General features: G+C 41.2%; 1 protein-coding gene across 4 annotated transcripts in view; it reads right to left on the minus strand.

Annotated features, from left to right (window-relative positions):
• The window catches only part of Dab1 (DAB adaptor protein 1), an 887226-nt gene that overhangs the window by 475464 nt on the left and 388147 nt on the right, over positions 1-23615 (minus strand). For all 4 annotated transcript variants that reach the window (XM_085839132.1, XM_085839131.1, XM_085839130.1 and 1 more), the window contains exon 8: positions 5382-5493. The gene's annotated coding sequence lies outside the window, so the exon portion shown is untranslated. The remainder of the gene's footprint in view (positions 1-5381; positions 5494-23615) is intronic.

Here is a 23615-nt window from a genome sequence, read left to right on the forward strand (position 1 = left end):
AGGCAAAGCCCACATCTTTTGGGTACCTCCTTTCTTACTTGCCACAGATGTTAGTTCTTCACACATACCCTTTTCTTTTGAGATACTCAGTCATCTGCTACATACACTCTCATAGCTCCCATTTAAAAGGAACAGCAACCTCTCCTGGCTCCTCCATCCACCACCGAGTCACTGCCCAGCATCACTGCAAGTCTTCCAGCTAAATGTCTCTTATTGTCTCTGCACTCTCACTTTCCTATTTGTTTTTTAATCAGACAGCAGAAGTCAAAAAACAAACACAAAGAGGCAGACAGTTTTATACGTACTCCTGTGATTCACACTGATAGTAATCTGTATTTAGCTTCAAGACTTTAAACAAAAAGCCTGCTAGACACACTGCAATTCCCAGTCACAGTTTGAACCCATCCCCAAGCTGCTTCTGTCCACACAACTCTTGCCTTCCATCTTGCCAAATCCATGGAACGCCTCTCCTGTCTCATTCGATCTCCCCAGCAGAATTCCAAAGCCAGCCGTGGCCTCACCCTGTTCTTTGGAGCTCAGCTCAATCACATCTCCTTCAAAGAGGCCACTCATGACCACTTTACATAAAATAATGCCACCAGCAGAAGTGCTTAATTGCTCTATTTGAAATCACTCCACTTCTATCACAGACACAATTTCAAAACATTTTTCTTGCTTATTAATTTTCTTGCTTAGTTTTTGAGTTTATGGTGGGTGACCTTGTCTTATTCACTCTCTTCCCAAAAACTTGGTATAATGCCTCGTGAGCTATTGAAATTCAATATCATTTGTTGAATGAATTCGCAGCCCTGTCTCCAGCCTCTGCTCTCTTGTCCCTTGTGTTTGGAGTGTCTCCCCTCTCTTTGACCATTTTGCAAAACTCATGTGTCCATGGATCCAGCCACTATAGGAACTCCACGTTGCTCTATCCCAGAAATTGATCATTCATCTGTATCATAATACTACTAGTTAACAGCAGTTGGTTTTCTAAAACGATTTTTAAAACTTTGATGTGCATGGGTGTTTTGCTTGCATATATGTTTGCATACATGGGGTGTCCATGGAGTTAAGAAGAGGGTTTCAGTTCCACTGGCACTGCAGTTAGGGATGGCTGTGAGCTCTTATATAGGTGCTAGAAACCAAACCAGGATCCCTTGCAAGGATAATAAATGCTCAAAACTACTGAGCTATCTTTCCAGCCTCATTTGATGATATTTTAATGTGTGCTTTATGCTATGGACAGTGACAAGTATTTTTAAAATATTGGCTAACTCAACTTGTATAATCACACAGGAGTTAGAGATTATGTCCTTTGTTTCACACACAGCTTTGGAAATTTTAAATAACTTGCCTAGTTTCACAAAGGAAGCTGGAAGTTAGGATGGATATCCAAGTGCATCTGATTGTAAGAAGTCTGACTATTATCTGATGTATCTGCCTCTTACAACTTTCTGGAAGGCAGGGGATAGTTATATACCCACCCCTGGGTGTAGTCCCTTTCTAGATTTAAAGCTGACGATTAAGAACTATCTATGAAACAAGTAAATCTGCCACTTACAAGTTTACCTGAACACTTTAACAATCAACTAGAAACTATTTTCAGAGAACCAGGGAAAGAACATTGGGAAGGAATTGGGCTGGATGGAACTAAGAAATAGGTCCACAAAATAGCTTAACAAGGGTAAGGTTGTAGTCTCAAACTTGATGTTTTTCACACAAAGGACAATAATAAGAAGGCCATTGCCAAAGAAGACAGACATTATGTAATTAGGGACGGCAGTGCCAGCATTTCCTCCAGAAGCTGCTTCAAACTGAACCAAGCCGGTGTTTGCTCATGTCCCTGCTCACATAAACAAAAGGCCTACAACTTGGAAACTGTTTGGCTTTGTTTGTTTGCTCAAGCGCAAGTTGTTCTCCATCTGGCAGCCCGTGGCACAGTCGCTCCGGAAGCATCTCCTGGACTCCAGCGTTCACCATGGACTGCTGAAAGCAAATGGGAAGGTGACTGGGAAGCTTGGTGCAGGTCTGAGGAGCGCATCATCGTTAGGATGGGTATCAGGAGGCAACGGAGTCTGCAGGCTTCTGCCTGGTGGTGTGTGGTCCATTTCTCCAGAAGGAGCAAACTGAGGCTCTCCAGGAGAATGCTTAGGGTAGAACTGCATGGCCAGCATTGGTCAGGGCTCCATCTGCCATTTCCATGTTAGGCCTATCATTATATAATCTCCCGTGCGCCTGACAGGAAAATCGGTGTTCCCGTTTTATAGAGAAGATTGAGGAGGCATGGCTGACATAATGATGTAACCAAGTTTAGTCACTGAGCTCAGATGACAGTGCTGGTTTATTGGTTATAATGTTATGCCTTTCTAGTTTGCATTCACATTATCCACGAAGGTCTTACACTTGCTACTGGGCTATTCCTCAGTGTTCAGGCAGCCTGTAGTTTAGAACCTTCCTACAGGCTGTTTCCTTTGCCTGGCCATCTCGTTCCCTAGATTCTGTTTATCCCAGTCATTCCCTGCTTCACAGTCTTATACCCTATCACCTCTTCACTGAGGCCCTCCCCCAAAGCCTCCAACCTCATCCCCCTCACCTACCTTCTCTCTTTGTTGTTTTCTCTCCATCAAACATGTTACTATCTAACCCACATGTAGATCTGTATTGCACATTAAGGGCAATATGGTTGAGTTTTCACTTGGCGAATGAATTCATGCCTATCAGTGGTAAGCAACATATTTTGAAATATGCATGTGCAATGGGTAAGTTGAGGTAATTACAATATCCATTACCTTGTGTTTGATTTACAGGGAGAAGAACTCCTTGGCATTGATTATAACAGGTGACTTAGAGTTCTTATGAAATGCCACAGGGAGGTAATGATACAGTGCAAGGTCACCATCATGGTCTTCATCACCTCCTTGGAACCAGCAGTAGTTAGTGATCAAATTCTAGAGAATTCTATACAATTTGAAGGAAGTTATTTGTACTAACAGACCTTGAAGGTAATCTCAGGAGTCAGTGTGTGTGTGTGTGTGTGTGTGTGTGTGTGTGTGTGTGTGTGTGTGTGCTTCCTAACACTAAGTGTGTGAATTATAAGGAATAGTTATATTCTTGTAGAAGTCCAAGAGAACTGGATACTTAGCAGGTTGTGTGTTGGGAATTCTTGTCTGTGGGCCAGCATGCCAGACAGACATAGATAAGAGTATTTGACCTCAAGCCCAAGACACAGAAGAGGACACGTCCTGCCCTTCGTGGTCTTTCTCCTGGAGTTCAGTATCCTTTCATGGTCACTAAAATGATGAATCTGTTTTCTTCACAATAGATTAAACCAGAAATCTTTCTTTCCATCCATCCCTACCTTTTTCTCCAACTCAGCCGACCATCTATTAGGGTTTTTCTAAGCACACTATGCCATGTTCTGTGGCTAGGTCCTAGCGTTTAGAGCTGGGTGTATAAAATATTTTACTCTGCTTAGCTGATAAAGGTGCTTGCAGCCAAGCTTGACGACTTGTGTTTGATCCCCAGGTCCCACATGATTGAAAAGAGAGAGAACTGATTGCTGAAAGTCATTTTTGATGTTCACTGCACATATCTACCTACACCCACAGAGAAACACGGACACACATACACACACACAGATATACACAGAGAGAGAGAGACAGCATCAGAAGCACAAACATACAGAGACATACATGCATAGACACACACAGAGACTAAATAGATAAATGTAGTACAAATAAATCTCACTAATATGGAGTCTGTAAATTCTACCAAAGATATAAGAGAAAAGACCCACACAATTAAACTGCATTTTATACTATGTGGGGCACCTTGAAAAGAAGTAAAGGAGGCTTCAGGGGAACAGTTGAGGCCATGGGGACTCATGGGGAAGGCTATTCTTCAAACACCAAGAATGTTAGGCTGGAACCAGAGGATAATTTTAAAACCTAAAGTTCTTAAAAGGGTGACGTTAGGGCTTGTTACTCAGAAGGCTGGGGTGTATATAGAAGATACAACAAAGACATGGAGGTGGGGGTGAGTCTCCCAGCTCATACGCACAGAAGTGCATATTCACACCCTGCAAGTCAACTGTCATTCTAACTTCTCTAAAGCGGCTCTTTCACTCCGTGGTCCTTTAATCACCAGTGACAGTCACAGCCTCCACTGTGACAAGGAGAGAACAATGAAGCCATATTACTCTGATCTTGTCATCTGAATGCTGGAAAACTTGTAAGGGCTGGCTGCCAACTTCCTAGGGAATGAGGTTCACAGCCCTTGCCAGAGTTTTCAGTGTTGCTCACAGAGCCTCCTTCTTGCTATCTACAATCACCCACCACCCCTCAGTCTCCCTCTGCTCCTTCCAGACAGCTCGCTTATCAAGTGCCACCCTGGACAGTTCACACTGCTGTGAAGGCCAACTGACTTCCACTTTCTTGCCTCCAGCCTTGCTCGCTGAAGGCTTTTTACCAGAGCACTACCCATGCCACCTTGGGTATGCTAATGACATGCTACCCCCACCTCAGCTCAAGCACAGTGTACATAATCATACATCTCCTCCAGTATGATGACAACGGTCCCTATCTAATGGCACATGCTGTGGCACTAACAAGGTGGATGAGAAGCAGTTTTTCGTCCAGTTCAGAGCCTGAGCCCAAGGCAGGGGAGATGGTGGCAGGAAGGAAAGCAGTATAATGAGTTTCTTTTCTGGTTTCTCTTAGCCAGTCAAAATTCATTGTTGATTCCAAAGTCCTTCTCTACTTGGTCAGATGTAGGGTAATCTTGACTTTTTGCTTGTTTGCTTGCTTCCTATTATGTGTCTCAGTTATTGTACTTTGAACTTCTCATTCTTCATCCCCTTTGTTCTCTTGGCCTACTTCTGCATGGAACAAAAGGTGTTGGTTTTGCCAGGTCTGTTTACTGCTCTTCCTGTGACTCTAAGACAGCAGGAATCAGCAGTGTTTGCTGAGTTGCAGGGACTCATGATGGGGAAAGGGAAGGTGAAAGGTGGGAGGAGAGAAGAGCCACCAGGCCACCATGGCCTCATTAATTTTAGTTTGAGTGTTTTAGACCCTACTGTTTCCTCCAGGTTACTAAAGCAAATTTATCTGAGCAAATAAGCTTGCATATTTGCATTTCTTTGAACCCTAATTTGACATGCAAATAAGTCACTAACTAGACCAGGCTTCAAGCTTGCTGTTTAAACAGAAATCCTCACAGCTCTTGAAAGACATTGCACAGGGGGAAGCTAGTGCTAGCCAGTGTGGGTAAGGATGAGAACCAGGGCACCTACGGAGACACATCATGTCCTCTTCAGACATTTTCTGCCCCACTGTTTCAGAACATGTTTCCCCAAGCACAGATTCTGTGAGCTAGAGACAACTTACAAATGTTTCAGGTCCTTAGCCCCAGAGCGTGAACTCCACCATCACGAGTGACATCTGGCTTTTGTTGTCACACCTTCAATGCCAAAGAGTTCAATGCTTCCCAAGTGTGCTCCTGTAGAACAAGAGACAAATTCTACTCCTTGTAATTTGATTCCCAGTTTGAGCCAACCCAAACTCCATTGCCATCATCCAAGAAGCAACTCTTCAAGCACTTTAATATGGCAAATGGTATCTTCCAATCTATCAAGACAATAGAATCCTCACTGGGGTCATTTACCTGCCTCAGTCATTACCAATTTTGTACAGTCTAATACCATACTCATACCGTTGGTCAGATCAGCTTTTCACTTGAATCTCCAAGCAGCTTTGATGTCATGACTTTTGTTTGCCACTCCTGGTTGCGTAGACACTGCTTCATCTTCTCATTTGGGGTCCTACTCAAGTGCTATTTCTTCAGAGAAGCCTGGGTGACCATACAGAATGAAACAGAACCCCTCCTTACCGCCACCATACCCTCCCAGGCTCCATACACGTGCTGCCCTATCACAGCATATTAAAAATAAAATTCACAACTCTCCCAAACTGTCCACAACAATAAAATACTTGGTTTCATTTCTTCTGTTTGATATCTGACAGCATTTTATGTCTTGTGAATCCCCATCTGTTTTGAATTTGGAAAAGCTGATAAGGAAGCCACAGTTTGCCTTTCTTTGGTAGCTGGGAGAGGTGCTTACCTGGCAAGCCTCTCATCTATATGAGGGAACTGTCGTCCCTTTATCTCTACCATATAACTAACAGATACTCTCCAAATCAGCCTGTCTGCCTTCCAGAAAGCTTTAGAATATAAGTGATCAGCCATCTAATGTCTTAATGGGAAGGGAGTGGCATCAGTTCAAAGCTCTGGCTTAGCTTTTGAGTAGAAGCCTATTCTTTCTGAAAGGCATCCCAAGAAACGGATGCTGGTATTTATTTGGTGGCTCTGTTCCACGGCATCTTTCTTGCTCAGTGAAATGCACATTCATACTTCTTGTTACAATACCCACAGAAACAACTCCCAATACCACCTACTCTAGTCCCAGCAAACAAGAGACCACTGATCCGAATGCTTCCTTATGTCAGTCCATTTATGCCTCACACTGACTATATAGCCACATATTTCTAGTTTACAGAGACACAGAGAGGTGAAGAGTTTGTCTATAGCTTCAAGGCAAATAGCAGAATGGAGATCAGCATGCAGGAAGTTGGTCCAGTTTATACTCCACAGCCGGCTGCTGCTCTGCCCTGGCTGTGGGGAGTCACTGCCATGAGGGGTAGCTGCAACCAACTCATCTAGTTCTCTCTCAGTCTTCAAGTGAGGGCTTTGACCCCCATTTGCAGACGAGGAAACTGTACCTCAAAGGGATGGAAGAACCCCTAAGCACAGCAAAGGCACCCCATACGGAAGCTCCTGGAGGGCTTTGGGAGCCTGGAAGTGGTAGCACAGGCAACTGTCACCTGTGTGAAGGAACAAGTTATCCGGGCAGCTAGTTTGATAACTAATAGTGAGAAGCTGGGGAAATTGCCTGAATCCTATCTCCGACTGCACATTAATAAGAAATAAGGATCCTTATAATTAACACTTAGCTGTTCAAAGAATAAAATCCCCCCGGCAATCCTATTGATGTAAGGGGATTGCTTTTTTCACACACACAGAAAAAAAATGTAATTTTTTTAACTGTAAAAAGTAATGTATGTTAACTACAGGAAGCTGAGAAAACTAACAATGCCACGAATAACTCATATTCTCAGCATCCAGTTAAAACTCTGGTAACAGACATTTTTACAAAAGTGGAATTGTGTGACAGAGCATCCACTCCTTGGCTTTAAGGTAACTTGTGATCCCACCTTGTGGGCGATGGCACCATGTCACTTGACCTCATTAAACCTTGTTTCTTTGAAGGTGGTTACTGCATGGACTGAATCACCTGTCCAGGTGACTCACGAGATCCTTTAGGCAGGAGGCTCCTGCAGGAGCTGCCAGCCTGGAGAACGGAGCATAGCAGCTCCACTAAGTGCTCATCTCTACCCTATTTCCTTTCCCTTGACTCTGAGGACCACAGCCCCATCAGTGAGTGCAGACAGGGACCGCTTCCTCTCTCTTGTGAGCATGCTCACTGGTGAGCTTCAGATGCTTCCCCTACTGCCTAAGGACAAATGAATTTGATACACAGGAAAGAGGAGATGTGTGTTCTTCACACTTATATCAGTACTTTAGCCTAGAAAAATTAAAGGGTTATCAGTCTTTTTCACATGCTGTTCTTGCTTTATTACAATATCAGAGAGAAAAGCGTTATGCCAAAATACACATCTAGAGCTAATTATCATAAAGAAAAGAATAATAAGAATAAGGCTATTATTTGGGAAAATGTGTCATAGATTGCTATCCATTGGAAGCAGACAGTATATTCTCTTGATGAACTTAGTTATATTTAATTTGAATATTGTAAGGACACAAAACCAAAGTGTCTATGTCACTCTAAATGAAAAGTTAAAAAAAGAGAAGGAAGAGCAATGTTGGCAAATCATGCTAAGCTAGAACTATGCTCAGCAAAGGATGCCCAATTAGGCTGGGGAGAAAGGAAGGGCATCCTATGCGGGCTTTGAGGCTGAGATCATTTTCCCACATGTTCATACTGCAGGTGAGATTCATATTCACTGTGTTACTCTTGTTTTTCTCCCTTGTGCTTGAGCTGAGTTCTGACATATATACACGAGTGAACTAGCAGGAAGAAGTGAGAGGAGGGAAGAACAGGCAGACAGAAGAGATGCTGGGAAAATATGTGCACTTGCCATATGAAGCCATCCTTGAGAAACCAGAGTTACCACAGTCATTTAGTTGGCTTGAGTGAATAATGGTTGCTAATACTCACTGAGTAATAACTGCGTGCAATGAACCACTCTGAGCATGGACCGTGCTCTATAGTCACACAGAGACTCAAGAGCTAAGGACAGAAATAAGTCTCAGAAATGAAGAAGAATCAGGCAACCATGAGGACCGTCAGAATGTCTTTGTAGCTCCCCATTTACAGAAAAGAGCATGCTACTTCTCAGCACTATATAATAGCATGGCTTCAGCATCTTCTTAGTGTGTAGGTCCCCAAATGTTTGGAGGGACTTTATTGGCTCATTGTATTAGCTACCTTTTGTTCCTGGGATAAAGCACTATGGCCTAAAGTAACTTAGAGGAGAGTTTTATTTTGGCTTACAATTCCAGAAAAAGGTTCCATAATGTCAGGAAAGGCATGGCAGTAAGCAGGTATGATGTAAGAAAGTTGAAATATCACATTTTTAGCTATTTGTAGGAAGCAGAGAGGTGGGGCTGGGGGATGACAGAAACTCTCAAAACCCAGCCCTCATGAAGTGTTTCCCCCAGCAAGGTGCCACCTCCTAAAGGTTTCACAACCTCTCCAAATTACTACATTAGTACAACTTAGGCAAATAAAAGGTAACCTGGGGAACAAAGAACATTTTGGGAAGAAGATCGATCTGCCAGTGAACCCGCCCTTGGGATTATTACAATCTTACAAAATGGGAACTATCCCTGTGAGAAGAGGGGTAGACAAGCAACTCTCTGAGTCTGGTCTGCATGGTAATTGGTGATTAATTTTTAGGCGATGGCAGTTGTGGTCAGGATATGTTTTATCTGGTAAGTTAAAGCAATTTATAGTAATGAGCAGACTTTGGAGCAGGAAACGACACTAAGGCCAATCTTTTTTCGGGAAATCTCTCCTGTAAAAGTTCTCAAGTAAACTCAATGCACCACATATGGGGGCATTTGGCTTCATTCTCTTTCCAAACACCAGCTCAAAGTGATAGCAGGAGTGTGTATAGGGAGAAGCAGGTACAACAAGGGAAGAGGAAGAGGCTGGCAGGATATGACCAAGACTTCAGAAGGTAGATTAGGACTGGGCTAGCAGGGAGAAGCTGAACCCTGATCGCTTACCAAGGGGATTGCCAAATGAACAGATGGGTTTTGAAGACACTAGACCCTAAGAAAGGCAAGCATGAAGCGAATGATGATGATGGTGGTGGTGGTGATGATGATATAGTGATGATGGTGATGAGGAGGTCTGTCTAATATTGCTTAGAGAATCCTCAGCCAGAAGTCTGCCCTTCCTCATGTAGGTCAGATGGAAGCAGACACTTTCCTCTCTGACCAGGTGCCCATCTGCTCTTCTTCTGTTGTAGGGACAGAACACACAGTAAGAAACACAGTTAATCATCAGGGAAATGCAAATCAAAACAACCCTGAGATTCCACCTCACACCAGTCAGAATGGCTAAGATCAAAAGTTCAGGTGACAGTAGATGCTGGCAAGGATGTGGAGAAAGAGGAACACTCCTCCATTGTTGATGGGATTGCAAGCTGGTACAACCACTCTGGAAATCAGTCTGGTGGTTCCTCAGAAAATTGGACATAGTACTACCAGAGGATCCCGCAATACCTCTCCTGGGCATATATCCAGAAGATGTTCCAACCGGTAAGAAGGACATATGCTCCACTATGTTTATAGCAGCCTTATTTATAATAGCCAGAAGCTGGAAAGAACCCAGATGTCCCTTAACAGAGGAATGGATACAGAAAATGTGGTACGTTTACACAAGGGAGTACTACTCAGCTATTAAAAAGAATGAATTTATGAAATTCCTAGGCAAATGGATGGACCTGGAGGGCATCATCCTGAGTGAGGTAACCCAATCACAAAAGAACTCACATGATATGTACTCACTGATAAGTGAATATTAGCCCAAAACTTAGGATACCCAAGATATAAGATACAATTTGTGAAACTCATGAAACTCAAGAAGAACGAAGACCAAAGTGTGGACACTGTGCCCCTTCTTAGAATTGGGAACAAAACACCCATGGAAGGAGTTACAGAGACAAAGTTTGGAGCTGAGACGAAAGGACGGACCATCTAGAGACTGCCATATCCGGGGATCCATCCCATAATCAGCCTCCAAACACTGACACCATTGCATACACTAGCAAGATTTTGCTGAAAGGACCCAGATATAGCTGTCTCTTGTGAGACTATGCCAGGGCCTAGCAAACACAGAAGTGGATGCTCAGAGTCAGCTATTGGATGGATCTCAGGGCCCCCAATGGAGGAGCTAGAGAAAGTACCCAAGGAGCTAAAGGGATCTGCAACCCTATAGGTGGAACAAGAATATGAACTAATCAGTATCCCCCAGAGCTTTTGTCTCTAGCTGCATATGTATCAGAAGATGGCCTATTCGGCCATCAGAGGAAAGAGAGGCCCATTGGTCGTGCAAACTTTATATGCCTCAGTATAGGGGAACGCCTGGTCCAAGAAGTTGGAGCTGGGGGTAGGATTGGGGGGGGGGAGGGTATGGGTGACTTTTGGCATAGCACTGGAAATGTAAATGAAGAAAATACCTAATTAAAAAAAATAAGAGTAAAAAAAAAAGAAACACAGTTAGCAACACAGAATCAAGTAAAATTTGGATCTTAAAGTTTTAGGCTTCATCTTTCACTCTTAGGCCCCATATTACCAAAGCATTTCAAATTGGATACCTGCCTTTTCCTAAGCCACAGAGCAGTGACTCTTTCATAGAGAAGGAGATTGCACTAATGGATGAAGAGTGTTACTCTCGAAGGAAGGTTGGTTTTCTAGTCTGCTTGCTCATAAGTCTCACATCTCTTCCTAGTGTCTGATCAGCTTTTAATTGCTTCACGATTTTATATATATATTGGGTATTATATATATATATATATATATATATATATATATATATATATATATATGGTATTTTTTGAGACAGGGTTTCTCTGTATAGCCCTGGATGTCCTGGAACTCACTTTGTAGACCAGGCTGGCCTCAAACTCAGAAAACTGCCTGCCTCTGCCTCCCGAGTGCTGGGATTAAAGGAGTGCACCACCATGCCGCGCTACACACGATTATATATTAGCAGGCAGCTGATGAATACTAGCTGTTAAAAAAACCTCTCCAATAATTTAGTCTATGCTAAACAGAAAATATAATAAGAGAACGAGATGAAATTGTGAAGAACATGGATAATAAAAACTTTTAAAGAACTTGAAACACATGCATTGATAACAAGATAGTATCTGAAAATCTGAATATTTATATATGTATATATATACACACACATACACACATATGTTCATATACATATCTATCTATCTATCTATCTATCTATCTATCTATCTATCTATCTAAATCAAGGGAGCAGAAAGCTCTGTGTAGAAGATTGCCAATGGAAAATTCCAGAGCCCATAGCCATGCACCAACCCTGAGTCATCAAATCCTTAGTAGAATAAGAAGTGGGAGGCATCAAAAATGAAGGCAGTGGGAACAAAAAGAGCTAGACAAAGTTAGGAACAGTATGTCATCACTGGAAACTTACTAGAAGTGCTTGAGAGATTGTGTTGAAACCTTTGGAAGGAAAGGACTAAGAGACACAGGAAGCTAAACACATGGAAAGGAGGAAGTAAATATCAATTCCAGGAAACTGCCATCCGCACTGGACAGGAAAAGAGCCCTGAGGTAAACAGCCATACCAGAATGGTAAGATAAGATGAACTAGAGATGTATGTCAGGGTGGATTTATGGAGAATATAAGAAACAGAAAGCAGACATGGGATGGAAAAAGATTAAATGTTCTACTCCTAGAGCAACCAAAAAATGAGTAATCAAAAAATAATAATATAAAGTATTATGTTATGTTATACTATCATATTTTATATCACATCAAATATCTACCATCAAGAAAAAGGTAACAGCTAAAAGTGTGGAAATTTGTTCTATTTGAAGAAGGAAACTTGGGAGTAGAGACTATTTCATATAGCTGTTTTGAATCATCCATACGTTATTTTCTGATTAGAAGTGTTAGTGAATATGTGTGCATGTGCACGTACATACATGATTGTGCAAATCAATGTGTGTGAATATGGGTATGCACATGCAATGGTGCACATGGATATCTCAGGAGACATCCTGGAGCTCTGGCATTCCCTTTTCATCTTGTGTAAGACAGTGTCACTTACATTACACACCAGTCTTTCATGGGTTCTGGGGGATCACATCTCAGGTCTCTTTGTTCTTGTATACCAAATGCGTTTACCCATGGATCCATCTCCCCAGCTCCAAGATTGTTAAAAAGAACATTCTTACAAGAAATGAAACTCAAGGGTATGAAATATGAAATTCATATGGCTAGGTGTTTTACACCAGAGACTTCTTCTACCTGAATAAATGAGAGAGACCATGTTGGATCCTGATTCCATGAAACTTTGGAAAACCTACATTTAAAGACTTCTGAATTATTTGAGAGGACTGGGTTTTCCAACAGAAAGCTAGGACTTTAGCTCCCCAGAGGTTACCCAGTGAGGTCTGTGGATCTCCAGATAGGCTTTGACTCCAACTTTACATTCAATTAAGTAAGCTTGTGCCAGAAGAATGCAGAGAATTTCTGAAATCATAAGTGAGGGAAGCTCTGATTGGCAGGAATTGTAGCTCAAATTTTATTTGCTGATCAGAAAGCAGTCATTGATCATCTACTATTGTAGTGAGGGTGGTTAGGAAGAATGATACACAGTCTCCTCTTCTAAAACTTGGCTTCTGCCATGACAGGCCTTATCATGTTTATAGAACTAAAAATAACACTGGCTTGGAACAACATATTATAGTTTAAAATTTACTTAAGCATGGTTTGATGCTGCTTAGTGACTCATTTACAAGCAGGTACTATTATCTTTAGGGGAGGGTAAGTAATTTAATTAGTAATTAATGTGACCCTATTTGTGGTAACTATTGCACATGCCATTTAAAAATCATCATCTTATGAATATGAACATCCCATTTAGCACTCTTCCTGATTTTATAGTTTATTGTTCAAATTTCTATTTAATGACCCAAGACATGAAGTTTTAGGTCTCCTGTACCCAGGGCTCTTTCCATTAAACCAGACAATTCACTTCTATCTATCTATCTATCTATCTATCTATCTATCTATCTATCTATCTATCATCTATCTCGGTATTTTGATTCTATGTTTGCATACTAAATGTGTAAGGGACCACAAAAGCCAGAAGAGGTTGTCAGATTATCCGAAATTGGAGTAATAGAAGAGTTGCTCACCACCATGTGGGTGCTGTGAATTGAACCTATGTCCTCTATAAGAGCAGTCAGTGTGCTCTTAACCACTGAGCCATTTTCCAGTCTCAATTCAATTTGTAATAGAAATCTATGTAATCTCTTGTAAACTCTGCCTTATTTGTGGTTTTATAGTATGCTACATCCTTCATATAGTCTAAGATGAACCTTTGGCAGACCAATTTCTCATCCAGCTGTTGGGCTTTTTGGACAAATATAGACTCTCCTTGATGAATGGACATATTTCTGTTGCAAATAAGAATAGCATATCATGTTACTTTTAACTGTATTACATCTTTTCTTAATCAGATTACACCAAACTTTCTACACAAAAGTTGTCTATGTGTGTGTCTGTGTGTGTGAGACACTGTGGCAATATTTATTTTACACTTACATACATTAATTTGTACTGAAAATTGTCCTGGCTCTTGAATAATCAAAGGGACATAAAAATTAAAAACAATTCTATATTCTTCTATTTAGGATCAGTTTTTCAGGATAAGTGAGTGTAGGGTGAGAACACATTTGGTAGAGAGGGGCACTCTTCCCACATTTGATGGAGAACAAGAAATATTTGAAAAACCTGGACCTAACTATGAGTTCTGACTCTGATGCCAACAAACCACAAACTATATAGCATCTTTCTCTGCAACCTGCCCCAAAATGTATAGAAAAGTGTGACCCGATTCACCGACCAAAGGAAAAATCAAGCAGAGAAAATTGGCACACAATAACACTAAAAAGGGATTTTAAAAATAAAATTTTAGAGCACCTATAATAAATATTTTGAATGTATATAAAATATTGGACAAAAGAGGTAAATTAGGGGATATTTTAAGAGAAAATTAAAAACGACAAAAAGCAGATATAAACTCTAAAGGTGAAAAAGTAAGTTAGAATTTCAAAAATTCTTGTAAGAGATTGACCATAGGATAAACATAACTGAAGAAAGCCATGGCAAACCTGAAGTGCTGTGAGTGGAAGTGTGAAACAGAGGCAAGAGTATTTGGAAAGCAAATGAAAGAAGTCAATGTGAACTGAGGGACAAGCAACCACTCACATACACATCTATAGTTGTTGCCTCGGGGTGAGAAAAGAAACTGAATGGAGTAGAATTGTTTTAAAAAGAATTGTCAACAACAGCACTTTCCAAATTTGAATTTTGAAGAAGCCATAGCATTAGTCCAAGAGTTTGGTACACTCTAAGCAAAGTAATTACAGAGAAAAGCATGCAAAGGCACACCATCCCTAAGTTACTGGAAGCCAGATCGAAGGGAAAATATTAAAGTACTAAAGGGAGTCTCATAATATGTAAGTGAGAAATACAGTAAGATTGACAGCAGACTCTCCATGGGAAGGCAGAAGAAGATTCAAAGACTGTTGACCTAGCATCCACGATTTCAGTGAATTTCAAAAGTGATAAATACACTTTGATAAATAAAAATGGGGATACTTTGTTGTTAGCAAGATTACAATATGAGTTGAGTATCCTTCATCTGTAATGCTTGAGGCAAAAAAGTTTCAGAGTTTGAAGTTTTTCAGCATTTGCCTGAACTTTTAATCACTCAATTATCCCTAATCTGAAAAAAAAATTGAAATTCTCTAAAATCCAGAACCTCTCTATAAGCTAATTTTATGCTCAAAATTTCAAATTTTGTTTTATTTTAGATTTAAGCGTTTCAAAGTTCTTTAGGTGGCGTGGAATAGTGCTGGAGGGAGACATGTACACATACACACACACACATAACAACAACAACACACACACACACACTTTGTCTTAATGCAAAAGAAAAAAGAGCATGTCACAATTCTCTAACAGATAAAAAGTAAATCACAGGACAGTAGAGCAAAAGGAAGAGCACAAAGTACTGAGTTATAGAATTCACACACTACACACCAGCTGTGTAAGGAAAGGGGAAGCTATATGCAAGATGCATAAGTAATTTATATAGCAAGCTGTAAAAATTAACTCAAAAGCATAGACAAGGCAATAAAGGGAATAAAATAAAATACTGAAAGAATACTGAGCAACCTAGAGGAAATAAGACATGAAGCCATAAAACAAACAGACAAACAAACAAACAAACAGAATTGCACCACAGGGACACGAGATTTAAATCCATCACTACCTTAACTACATTAAATGTAAATAGAAAATATTTTACATTAAATGTACATAGCAAGTGATATCTAAGAAGCATAGATTGCCTGACTGGGTAATGAGCATGATCAAATTTACCTCGTTAAGAAACGTACTTCAAATATAAAGGCATGGACCAATACAAAGAATGAAAAATGCTATATGGTGAATATTCTAAAAATTAAAAACATATGACAATAGATAAATAAGTAATAAAATGGGCTCAAGACAAACATTATTGCCAGAGATAGAGACATCTTGCAATGATGACTTCATTTAAAAAGAATATTTATTTATTTATTTATTTATTTTTGTTTTTTTTCGAGACAGGGTTTCTCTGTATAGCCCTGCCTGTCCTGGAACTCACTTTGTAGACGAGGCTGGTCTCGAACTCAGAAACCTGCAAGAAGAATATTTCATTAGGAAGACACAACAGTCCTGAACAGTTGCCAATGACCAATGTCCAAACACAGCAATGCTGGTGTTCAAGTTATTGCTCCTAAGGAAAAGTTAAAAAAAACAGTGAAAACTGTAACCTGTGCTTCTGATCGTAATTGACTCTTCCGTGTTCATTAAGTTGAGAGGTAGAAATATTTTTGTAGACGAATGTTTGTGAATCTCTAATTCCATTTCTTCTATATGTTTCCAAGAAGCAGCTCTACTATTTATATATTCAACACACGTTCTTGTGCATGTACAGGGTATCTATTGTATAATCACCCTTGTCAGTTGCTAGGGAGGCAGTGAGCAACGAACACAGTCCCTTATGTTCACAACTTTCACAGACTATGAGAGAATGCAGTAAATCCATTATGTTACACTGTGACATGCATGCAGCAATCGGAGGTCACAGAGAAGCATTTTGGTAGAAGGTTTTAGGAAAGCAGCCCTCTGTTGGGTCCAACAACCTTGAGAGTATGGCTATGTATTAAGATTGACTTTCTAAGAATCTCTCTGTGTGATAGGAGATGTGTTAGTCTCTCTGAGTCTCAGCTTTCTCACATATTAAAGAAGAGACAAGGAGTCTGTGTTCTTGTTTCTCTGGATTCTGCTATGTTATGATATGTCAACTGTGGCACATAGGGAGCCATCTCTCTTCAGTTTCCCTGCTGCATATCATTATGTTGGGCTTGTGAACCAATATAGATTTGATGGACAGAACACATGCCATCTGCACATTTAAGGAAAAGGATTCATGGAAATTTAGCTTATAATGGAACCCAGTAGGCTCTTGCACATTATGCAAGATATAATGCAATGGTGTGAAATTAAATATGGAATTTGTAGGGAGCGATTCGTTAACCATTTCTATGCTGGAAATCAATCCACTCGTGACTGGGAGATAGAACCATTACATGGAAAAACAAGCATTATGCATTTCAAGAATAAAGGAAAAATTGTGTTACTTCTTCATTCAATCTCCTGATTTCTATCCAATGAATGGCTTTCTTGGCAAACAATGACACCCAGAATGTTCATTAAGAGAGAGCCTGGCAGCTTGTGCTGAGTTCTTTTCAACTGTTTAGTGTGCTGCAATCCAATTAAACGATACAGAGAAGGCATTAAAAATACCACAGAGGACTGCAGAGAACGCCTTGCCACGGGAAACAGCCGAGGAAGAGGTCTTGAGTCCCAGGCTCAAGTCCCAGCTCCTCTGGGCTCCTGATGCTCTCAGGACATTTCATTAGCCTTGGTCTTTGACACCATATCTCACACCATGAAAGTAGTGGAGTCGTTGGCCGGCATTGTCAAATCAACCCCTCCAAACTCAGTAAGCTAAGTGGCACAATTTTAAATCAATGTTAGTTAATTGTCGAAGTAGTGGCCAAAGCAGAAAAAAATCCTCTAGTCCAAAATCACAAAGCACTTGGGATGGCTTAAACCAATCCAGGGAGAAAGCATAAAGTGGTGTTAAATGAACTATCAACAGGAAGGAGCAGGTGAGATGGAGTTTAACAATCAGCTCTATGAGCAAATAAGGCCCTGATTTGTGACCTTTGCTCATCTGTATTGTGCATAATCCCAGCACAGCTGGTTCAGCCAACTAGCAACATGCTGCTGCTAAATGTGGACCTGGGAAGAGCTGCCATTGCCCTCCCCACTCCCCACTCCCCAACCCGTGCAGCCTGTCCACTAGCCACATGTGAGAAAGGAGAGTAACCCAAGTGCAGAGAGAGTGGTCATCACAGGACCAGGAAGCTACGCATGTGGGTTGTTAATTAACTTGTCTTCTGTGTAACTCGTTTCAATGTCGTTTCATATAATTTTGTTTTTAGTCTTGGCTGTTCAGCAACAGGCTTGCAAAACTCTTACTAATATAACTGTTAGGCTCTTAGATATTGGGCATCTAGGTTTAACATAATGTCAGTGAGGGCTCACTTAATGTTTTCCTGAAGCAGCTGGGTTCAGGGACTGGGCTGGCATTGGGGGAATGTGGGAGGAGATTCTTAAAGGGGCAGGATTCTTGCTCTACCATCCACTGTAAAACACCATCTCTTCCAAGGAGCACAAAAGACAAAAGACAGTGAATGCTCTCAACCAGTTGTTGTCCTACCAGTTTCTGAGTCTACACTGAGTCAGATGCCCTTCCTCTATGTTCTCTCTTGCCACTCCCTGTATCTCGATCTAGCATCTCTCATACAGCACTCCATTTTACTTCATTTATCTTTCCTATTAGTTTAGAAGCCACTTGAGGGCAGAGCCTGTAAGAAAACTTATCTCCATTATGCGACTGACATGAATCATTCACAGATAATTTCTGGAGTGCAGGAATCGCTACCAAAATGTGCTTCTGTCTGGCCTGTGATATGCATCAGTAGGAATTTTCTACTCACTCCATTTGTTGTGTGTGATAAGGGAATCAGTGTGGGAGCAATCTGAGCATACTGAATTGTGTTGAAATCCAAGCATCCTGATGCGGGAACTCAGGGAAGCTCAGTGTGTCCAGATGGGAGGGGGGGTAACAATGTTCAGTTTATTGAATCATGAGGGGGAAATAAAAGGGCCCAGGCCAAGTACTTACCAAAAGACTAATAACAGTAGCAACGGCAGCTAATGTCAATTGAGTGTTTAGAATACACAGATCACTGTCATACCACATCATAAGCATTAACTCATTTAATCCCAAATACGATAATGTTATCTAAAAAGTACAGATACTTTATATGGGACAGAGTTGGGATTCTAACCCAGATCCTCTGGCTCCAGTGAAGAAGTTCTTGCCTTAGACCCAAATACTCTCACTCAAGGTTGGCGAGATGCTCCTGCATTGAAGACTCTTCATGTCCTTGCTGAAGACCATAGTTTAGCTCCTGCCATTCATGTGGGGTGGCCCACAACCACCTGCACTTCCAGTTTCAGGGGATCCAACATTGTTTTTTCACTGGAAGCTGAGCACACATGTGCACACACACAGAGACACACATATGTACACATAAATTTAAAAATACTCACATATATACACACACAAACATATATACATATATATATACTGTCTCTGTCATGTATGTACATACATTGTATGTATATATACACACACATGTATACATACATACACACACATATATATCTCACTTTTCTCTGATCCACCTTCCTTCTAATATGCCTATAGATGTGGTATCCATACCCTCAGACCAACGCCCACTGCAGCTGATATCACATTTCAGAGGTTAGATGACGTTCCCTATGTGGGAACTTCAGCATTCACTATGCTTAGGTATATCCTATTAAGTTCCTATACAGAATTCTTCTGAAACTTGGTATAGTATCGTCTCAGACAAGGCATGAAAATTCAATTATTACTCATTTACTTCTTAATGGGTTTCAAAAAAGACTTTGGGACAACTTAAACATTGATAGTAAACTCATAATAAGACAATAAAAGGAATGAAAATTAGGACTGCAGATATGTGGCCATAAACAAATTATAGCTGCACGAAAGATTTTATGCTTGTAATCCCAATTAGAGTGTGCTGAGACAAGAGGATCCTGATTTCAAGGTCAGCCTAAGCAAATAGTAATACCCTACCTTAGTTAATTAATTGAAAAATAGAAGAAAAAATTCACTACAGGTATTTGCATATGTGGTGTGTCTGTATGGGTGTGTGTATATGTGGGTCACATCCAACAAAATCAGTTATCTAACCCTTATATGACATATACCTTTCAGCTTCCTGGCAAGTAGTCAATATGAACAGTAGTGTCAGTACCTGAACAGAGAAACCTCACCAACAGCTTCACAAAAGAAAAACTGGGAATGCTCTCAAACCTTTCTATGAGTGAGATTTTAAAGATGAGAGAGAGGGTGGGAGAGGGCACACAGCTTCAGATATTCATGGGAATTTTCTCATCATTCTTTGAAAGAAGGTGAATGGATTTCAGGCATGCTAACATCAAATCCAGGGAGCCAATGGTACTGTACACCTGACGCACACTGCCCAGTCTGCCCTTGCTTCCAAGTAGAAGCATAAAGACATGAAGAATGCTTTTCTTGACTTCCTTTCCTCCTAGATTCCCCTCTTACTTTATTCCTGTGTAATGGTTTTGTTTGTTTGTTTGCTTTTTGACACAGAAAAGAAGATCGAGTACTTTTTCTATTCTTGAGTTTGGTCCATTCACTCTGCAGCAAAGCTCAGATTTGGATAATGTAATCATGCACAGTGCTCTGAAATAAAATTATAGGCCTGGCCTGGCCTGAAGTTTCTCTGAAGAAGTGGTTCCATGCTGAAAACGACTCGCTGCCCTTTGCAATGATGGCAGTTAAATAACTCAACAAGAGGTCCCTCCGAGAAAATCGATACACACCAAATTGCAAAAATGTGGATGCAATCTGTGGGGAAAGTGGATTTGATGTGGGTCTGTGCTGGCTTCCAGCATGGAGTCAGTTCTCAAGGTGGATTAAAACACACTGCCACTCCCATTCCAAGGGTGAGGCTGGTACCTTCCTGGCCCTGCAGACCCTGTCTTCCAAGAGTTACAAACAAGTTGGCTTGTGAGCTTAATCTTGCTCTAGATGACAGGACCAGTTCTGCCCTGAAGTGGGGCCAGGTGTGGCTTCTGTCCCACTTGACCTTGAGCACCAAGCTTTCCAGCTCATAGGGAGACAGCATCCTCCATGGTGGTGCAAGTCCTGGAGACGTCCCTCGAGTTTGACTCCAGGTCCCCACCTAGGATCAGGAACCTTCTGTGCTTCTAATGCCTTATTAAAAAAACCAAACCAAACCAAAAAATCCAATAACAAACCCAAAAATAAACCCTACCTGCTAGTCTAGGAAAACACTCTGCTTGACACCGTTTCCCTATTAATGACGCGTGCTGCTGAAAATGGCCTTTGAAAAATGTCAATGACATTTGACATTCTGTACATTGTATTTAGAGAACACGATGGCTTCCAGAAAGCCTTGAATAAGTGAAATTTCCCCTGTGGTACAAAAGCTCACTCTGTTCATGCCTTACAGTCAGCTAAGTCCCTGATAATCCAAAGCATCGCCACAGCTATTTGTACCAACTGTGCTTGCTATCTTCCTGGAATGCTGGTCCCTGAGCTGTCACCAGGGTTTAGCTTAAGGACATTTGCTAAGCCACCCTCTTCCTGCACACCCTTCCTGAAGCAGCTCTTCTCCTGCACCATTTCTGTCACTACATCAGCTTCCTGATCTCAAGCAATAAAAATTTTATTTACTTACTTGTATCTCAGCTTCTTGTCTGACTTTTCTACAATAATATAAATCACATGAGGATAGGGAACTTAATAACAGCTATATTTCTAGGTATTGGCAATGTATCTAGGACACCACAGGTAAAAAATATTTGAGAAACGAATAGATTAGTAATTAAATAAAGAATATGCTAAACCCATCCCTTAGTGAACCTAATGACTGACAGTTACCACTTTGTGGAATCTATTGTCTTTGTTTTGTTTTGTTGTTGTTTGTGTTTGTGATAGATCTTGCTATGTAGCTCATGCTAACCTTGAACTTGCTGCTTAGCCCAGGATAACCTTAAACTCAATTCTCTTGCCTTACCTCCTCAGTGCTGAGGTTATAGGCATGAGGTACAATACCTGGCTGGACTCTGGTCTTAAAGGGGCTGATCTAGTAAGTGTTGTTAAATACAGATGACAGTGTTTAGTTCTCAGGCTGCATTATCTACCAAAAGCCTTTAACTAACGTGCAATATTGTCACAAAATCCAAAGGAGAGTCCTGAGCACAATGGGTCTGCTTCGCTTGGGTTAGGAGCGTGAAGACAGAATGGCCGTGCTTCCGGGGACCTGGGAATTCTGGGCTTGGAACCTACAGCCCACCAGTTGTCCCCTCTGCCCAACTGCCTGCCTTCTAGACTGGGCTTCCCTTCGCAGGCACAAACCCCAGTTCCACACAATACATACTTCTCTCCCCTGCTAGGTTTCAGCAATTAGTGGCTCCGTGTCCCACTACATCACAAAACACACCAAGACGCTGCCTTGGAACAGTTGGTTTCTAAATTTGATGGTAAGCCAGTGACAAATCCCTCGACCAATCCATTACAAATTTTGCCAGTCATCTAGTGCCAAGAAAGCAGGACAGATTTCTGTGAAAGGATTTTTAACAGATGGGATCATTCGAATCGGCGTTATTATTGTCTTAAAAAAATGCATCTAATGCCCCCACAGTGAGGCTTGGAAGGACACCCACAAAATCTGAAGTTGAAATTAAACTGGAAAAGCATATGCCGGACAGATTCTCAGTGTCAGTGGAATCGTCCATAATTACTACTCTGCTCCCAACATAAAAGGGACCCACAGAGTCAACCTGCCCTGAGGTGGGGTCTCAATAAGCCTAGAAAGATCATGTATCCAGGAGGCTTTAGAGCTTTTGAAACAAAAACTGAGCTAATTTAAAGTCCTTCCTAATTTCTCTTAAACCCTGGTAGTAGGTTTATGAGACCAAAGATTAAACAAACAAACAATTTGACAGACACTAGGAAGCACTGGAGAAATCAACTGGCCACAGTTGCGGAGACCCAAGCTCCTTACAGCCTATGAGGTCTCACCCTTCCAAACTGAGCCTGGCTCCTCACCTTCTCCTTCTAGCCCATACATGGGCCTGCGCATCCATGCCTCTGTTCATGTGGCTTTTATTATTTGTGATGCAAACACTCTTTAAGTTCTAAAGCAGTGACTCTAGGGCTGGAGAGATAGCTTGTTTGGTAAGGTGCTTTTCATACAAATGTGCAGGTCTTCAGAGCTCAAATAAAATCCAAGCATAAATGTGTGCATCTATAATCCTGGCTCTGGGTTGGGTGAAACAGGTTCATCATTGGAGCTTATTGGCCATCCAGTCCAGTGCAAACTGTGGGCTCCCAGGTCAGTGAGAGACCCTTTCTCGAAATATAAAGTCAGGAATGATCAAAGAAGATACTCAGTGCTTACTTCTGGCCTCTGGAGTTCACACACACACACACACACACACACACACACACACACACACACAGCATACAAAGCACATACAAATACACAAATAGATGAATTGTACTTTTTCCATGTCTAGCTAACAACAGAGTTGGGGGAGCAAAGTTGAACCACACAGTCTTTCTCTTTCTTTCTCCATCTCTTTTCTCTTTTCTTGTGGGGTGGGGGGATTGAATCCTGGGCCTTGTGCCTATTAAACACATATCCACCACTGATATCCACCCCAAGCCCTCAACACTAGAGCTCAAAGATTTGAGATATCTATATTAGAGCATAGGAAAATTAAGCAGTGATAATATCTGTTGATCCCATATTAAAATGATAACGTTAGATACATGTGTTGTAAAGGTTCATTTTAATAATCGACTAAATTTGATTAAGAAACACCTAGGACAACATTGAGGCATAGCTTTGGGTGTGTTATAAGGCATTCTCCAGAGTGGGGTGAGGAGGTAGAACCTACCCTG

Source organism: Mus caroli, unplaced genomic scaffold, assembly GCF_978045245.1.
Source record: "Mus caroli unplaced genomic scaffold, Mus_caroli_1 scaffold_6, whole genome shotgun sequence".
Lineage (NCBI taxonomy): Eukaryota > Metazoa > Chordata > Mammalia > Rodentia > Muridae > Mus > Mus caroli.